At 48.0% G+C, this 6,000-nt stretch overlaps 1 pseudogene; it reads right to left on the bottom strand.

The window, feature by feature from the left end:
* Window positions 1-2,886: 2,886 nt before the first annotated feature.
* LOC126519193 (putative nuclease HARBI1) lies at window positions 2,887-5,373 on the bottom strand (annotated as a pseudogene).
* Between the last annotated feature and the right edge of the window lie 627 nt (window positions 5,374-6,000).

The raw sequence follows: 6,000 nt of genomic DNA, 5'->3' as shown, positions 1-6,000 counted from the left end.
TGGCCATCGTCGCGATCTTTGCGGAATAATGTGTATTGCGTTAAGAAATTTGTATTTGATGTTTTCACGTGTGTTTCCTGAACGCAGAACAGCCTAGGATTAACCTCTTGTATTATTTCCTTGATGTCATCTAAGTTGTTTAGAACGCCAGGGGCATTCCAATCAATAATTTGCACAGCCATTTTATTGGGATGAGAAGTGTTCTGTGTTCAGGTGTGGTGGTGTACCTCAAGTAACAGGACCGTCGTCTGGCCCTCGTATGGGTTTTTTGGTTGTTTTGGCGAGCTCGAGAGAGCCACGCCGGTGTTTCGCCACCAGACGTGCCGGTGTTGTGTCTATTGCCTCCTGGGAGGCACTGGATGCCCGCGCTTGCGGGCTCCTTGTTTGTTTGTCAGGCCTCGCCTGTGAGGCGTGGTCTTGAGGCCCGACGTACCCGGGGTAGCCGGCCTCTCTGTCTTGGTGGGTGGAGCAGATCTGATTGCTGCCACCTCGGGGGCGGGAAATGCCACAGCCAACAACTCGCTGTGTGCGGGTTGGGCAGGTGGCGAAGGTCGGTGCGGCGCTGCCCCCTGACGCGTCGCATCGGCATACGTTGTGGTATGGAACGGCGAGCACCTTTGACGTGCTTCCTTGAAAGAGATGTTCTCGTGTACTTTAAGAGTGATAATTTCCTTTTCTTTTTTCCAGTTGGGACATGATCGGGAGTATGCTGCATGTTCACCGTCACAGTTTACACAGTGAGGTGTCGCTTCAAACTTATCTGAGGCGTGACCTTGAACTCCACATTTCGCACATGTGAGTTTACCACGGCAGCTCTGCGACCCGTGGCCAAATCTTTGACATTGGAAGCATCTTCTCGGATTACGGATGTATGGTCAGACAGCTATCTTTGTGTATCCGGTTTCTATTGTTTGTGGCAGATCGCAAGTGGCAAAGGTGAGGGTCAAGTGCTTTGTTGGAATTTCTTTATTTTCTCTTCGGATAATGATTCCTTGTACGTTAGTTACATTTTGCTCTTTCCAGCCCTCGAACTGCTCTGTTTCAGACAAGTCGATGAGCTCTGCATCAGATACTATACCGCGTGCTGTGTTCATAGACCGATGAGGGGAAACGGTTACAGGGATATCTCCAAATGCCACAAGTTTGTTTAGTTTGTTGTGCTCATTTCAAGGAGGGGGTCCCCGCTCGACATCTTGGTGACCTTATAGCCTGGGCCAAGTGCATCAGTCAAGCCTTTTGCAACAAGCAATGGGGATACGGTTCTAGCTGGTTTTTCCGTTTTTTCGCTGTGAACAACTTGGAATCGGGGAAAAATTTTTTTGATTTGAAGAAAATTAAAATTAAATAATTGGGCTTTACGTGCCAAAATCACTTTCTGATTATGAGGCACGCCGTAGTGGAGGACTCCGGAAATTTCGACCACCTGGGGTTCTTTAACGTGCACCTAAATGTCAGTACACGGGTGTTTTCGCATTTCGCCCCCATCGAAATGCGGCCGCCGTGGCCGGGATCCGATCCCGCGACCTCGTGTTGGTTTGAAGAGGCTAAGAATTTTATCGGTGCGTCCCCTCTTTTGAGGGTGACGATGAAGTAGACGTGGAAAAGCAGGTGTTCCCATAATATTTCGTTCATTTTCGGCGGCAATGGCGGCCACCCACCACGGAGCCCAACAGGGGGACGCTGTAGCACTTAACGTGTAAGGCTGCAGACGCCAGCCGTGCATTGCTGCTATAACCTAATATACCATACCCAAGGGAAGGCACATACACAAAGTTAACCCTAGCCGCCTAGGAAAATTAGGAAGTGACGGAAGAGAAGAGTTGATAGGACAGTAAAAGAAAGAAGACAGGAAAGAAAAAGATCGAAGAGGGGGATAGGAAAAGGCGACTGCCGATTTCCCCCGGGTGGGTCAGACCGGGGGTGCCGTCTACGTGAAGCAGAGGCCAAAGATGTGTGTTGCCTTCGCCGGGGGGCCTTAACGGTCCGAACACCCGGCATCGGCTACGAAAATAAGCTAAAAAAAGGAATGGGGGGGGAGGGTTCTACTGCAGGGAATCCCGCACTTCCCGCGTTGTTCATGGCTCTTTCACGAAAAGGGAAACCTGCAGCGACACGTCAACCGGCTAACACACGGCGCTACCTTACATTCCTTCACCGACGTTGAGTAGCACACCTATCTTTTCAATTCTGCAAACTCGCCGTTAACAGACTCTGGATCGTTGACTTGCCCCACCGCCTTACCGATTGTCCATTTTAGAAGAACCATACCTATATGCACTGTGCCAAGAGAGCATATGTCGCCTTGAAAAAATATAAGTCCACTTGTCGGAACGTTGGTTCCTGTTATGCTGTTACCGAGTTGTTTGGGTCGTTGAAGACAATGAAGCTTCTTATGCTATATTTTATTGGAGGAGATCACTGTGTTCTTACATTTCTGTACCAGAGGTACCTTAGCGGATGGTACAGTGTACTACCTATTTCCTCTGTTTACTTTTACTGCAATAAAGATAAAATGTGATATACGACGATTTCTCGAGCAAAAGTATGCTCACTTGTGCCAGTTGTTACACATTGCGTGGGACAGAATGAAAGAAGGACCAACGAAGTGCTTCGTTTTTCCTTCCTCTCTCTCATCCAGTCCCACGCACTCTTACTCAGCTTGCTTCTGGAGGTTCGGAAATAACTGCAGTGAAGCGTATGCCCTTCGCTGCATCCCCAAGGTGCACTTATAATCTTCCTGCTCCACGAGAGGGGAGAGCTGGACTACTTGATTCCGTGAATATGTGCGGCACACCTAGCCTGCACTATATGAGGTTTACTAAATTTTTCAAAACATACTAGCACTAAACACATGTTTCTGTAAATCGCCACAGCGTGCACCATACTTCAAGAAAAGCTTCTCTCTATAAGAAGTTGCCGCACCCGCATGCCGGACACATCGACTACCACGCGATCAATAGGTGGGAAGTGTTCTTCACAGGTGTTTCGTCCCATGCGTCTGCATCGACTGGTTGACGGATGATGTTGCGGTGTTTCGACTGGCTCGGGTTCTCTTCGCGACAGTGCGAAATTATGTAGAGCAGCACAAGCGGTAATGATGCTTGTAGCACTGCAGGGCCTGTGTTGCAGTTTCATGTCTAAGCAGGGGAAGCGTCGTTTCCAAACACCAAAAGCCCTCTCCACTGAATTGCGCGTCTTGATGTGGGCCTTGTTGTAGGTATAATAACAAAAATAATGCAATTGCCTACTTGCACAGTGCGTGCTTAACACAATCAGCAATCTAATTAGTATACCTCTGTTTGTATTTGCTGCGTCAATATTGACAGAATAGCAGTGTAGATTAGTTTTCTGATTCAGTTAACAAACGTACTCCAATTTTAAAAACAGCTTTTGCATTAGGGCCAATTTCGATTTAGTTACTTGCCTTCAATCTGGAGTATTGGCTGAACCTGGGTCTGCAAGGGCGTCATTAGGAATGGGAAACACGAATAGCCCATATCTCCAAGAAGAATTCCTGGCACCCGATGTTCTTCATAAAGAACTCGCACCCGGGAGTTGTCAAATATCCGGCTGTCATGTACAGACCCTGGCCAGCTTGCCACAACGTTGAAGAACTGCAGCTGTGGGGCCCCCACAACTTGCAGGAATATTGCGCTATTATGAGATACACTGACGGTTGGAGGCACCGGTATCACATAACATGCACCAATGAACATAAAATCACGTATAAAACCTCAGACAGTTGCAAATTTTAACATATCTGAAATTAGGCTATCTCTACAATATCGTTCACAGTTCACACACTAACTACAACGAGCAAAAATAATCAGAAACTCGCATATGAAATTGGTAGGTATTTATTATAATACTGTAGCACTAACAAAACAAATGAGGACAGAAGTCAAAGGTAACACACAGGCGCTGTGTGGTAGCTTGCATATAGGGAGCTTCATAAATAAAGGCAAGAGCTGTGCGCGAAATTGAATAATCACAGCCTTATATATAGCGAAGCTGTTCCTTTAGAGCTGTTTGAGAATTCCATTTGCCTGTATATGACCTCTGTAACCTTCGCATATAAATTTCTTTACCCCTTTGGTTCTTGTAGCGAAGCTCGAAAAATGAGCAAGTGCTCCACATAATGCCTCTAAACAGGCACATAACGAGTGTTTAGCAATTAGTGTTCGGCCCCTACTAAACTCCCGCGCTTACAATTTTTTCCGCGCATCACCCCTACGATGTCCTACATTTATTCTAAAGGTAAGCTTTGCGAATGGTTTTTTTTTTTCACAGCACCGTGACAAAGGCCTCAAATGTTTTTAAAAGCTTGAAGTCGCACTAACAGTTTTGACGTAAAATGTTCTCTTCGAAAGCAGGGGCCGTATTAGGCAAACAATCTTTATTCACGTAACAGCTACCTTTCACGTTTATTCATGGCCACCGTAAAAGATATGTACTATTTAGGTGAAGATACCCACCAGCCGTGGCCGACCAGATAAATTAGCAACGGTGCGCATCCATCTGTCCGGTGACGGCAGTGGATACCTATCGGCGGGACGACGCAACTTGAAAATACAGGCGAGAGCTTGCGCATACAACGAACGCGCGATAAACACAAGCAACCAGAGAACAGCATCTGCACGCGGCGTCGCGTCGCCGTATCTGCTCCGTCGAAGCCGATAGCCTCTTCGCCACGCTCTACCCTCACCACGGTGACCTACATGTCACTCAATCATTTCGTATTTTCCGCGGAGCGTCTGCCGATGTACCAAGGGGAGATAAAAACCTTTTCTGTCTCGAAATTGCGTCGTGCCGCCCATTGGTAGCCGCTGCCGTCACCGGATCGAGGGACGTGCACCGTTGCTAATTTATCTGGTCGATCGCGCCTCGAAAGCAAGCGGAGAATTGTCCCCGCCGAAAGAGCATATGTGTCATGCGCAGGCTCAGACGCGTCTGGAACGCAGAGGTCGTTGTTATCGGCTACTCGACGTACGGCGTCCGAGTATAGGGCCGCAGGAAACGAGTAAACGCTGACGGAATGTATCGCGGAAAAAATCTTACATAACGCCCAGTTCCTCTACTTCTTCCTCCACATTTATATTTCTGCGTAGTGCGCATTCGTTCTACTCGCGAAACTTCGATAATACAATCGTTGTTGTGAAGCACATGTTTAGTTGACAGAAAACTATAATATTCTTGCAATGAATCACTTCGGCCAAAAAGCAGTGCACTTAGCTGAACATTCACAGAAAACACACCCTTGCGGTTGCGGTAAACTTCAGCATCGTCACCACCGCGGCTTTTGATTCTCACATGTGTTCAATCAATACACCCGGTAACTCCGGGGAAGTGAGCAATCTCCTAAAGGTCCCGCATCACGCTGGACACTTGGGAGGCTCCTGGGAAACGAACAACCGCTCTGAACAGATGTCTGGCGATAAGCGGAGTCACTTTTTTCACGATGCGACAAACTGTAGGCTGCGACACGTTTACCAAGTCCCCAGCGACAATTTGGAAAGTACCAGCACCATAAAACCGCAGGGTGACCAACAATTGCAGCATTGGTGGCAGCGGTAGTCCCCAATAGTCGTCGTTCGCTCCAATCGGTAGAAACGCCAGTAGTTCTTGGACTTTTCCCTTCGTGAAACGATACCGTGCGAAAAACATGTCTTCATAGAATTCCATTGGGTCTCCTCTGTCACGCAACGATGGCCTTGGTACACACGGCAAAACGAACACAGCCCCGAATACAGCATCACAAGTTCTGCACGCAAACTGAAAGGCTGATAGTCTCTCCATGGGGCTCTTGCATTGCCCAGGGGGCGCTGCGAAAATGATGCTAGAAAGCGCCCTCTGTCCTGAACTGGGTAGTACCAAGCTCGGTCGTCTGCTTCGGAAAGCGCGTTTACAATATGGACCCGCCACTTTCGGTTTTGTTGTACCCCGGCTTGCAGCGAATATCGGGCGCCGAATATTTTTTTAGGGGTGGCTGTTATGCGCAAT

This window comes from Dermacentor andersoni, chromosome 10 (assembly GCF_023375885.2).
Source record: "Dermacentor andersoni chromosome 10, qqDerAnde1_hic_scaffold, whole genome shotgun sequence".
In the NCBI taxonomy this organism is placed as follows: domain Eukaryota; kingdom Metazoa; phylum Arthropoda; class Arachnida; order Ixodida; family Ixodidae; genus Dermacentor; species Dermacentor andersoni.
Note: the sequence above shows the minus strand (reverse complement) of the source record. Positions and strands in the feature narration are given on the sequence as shown.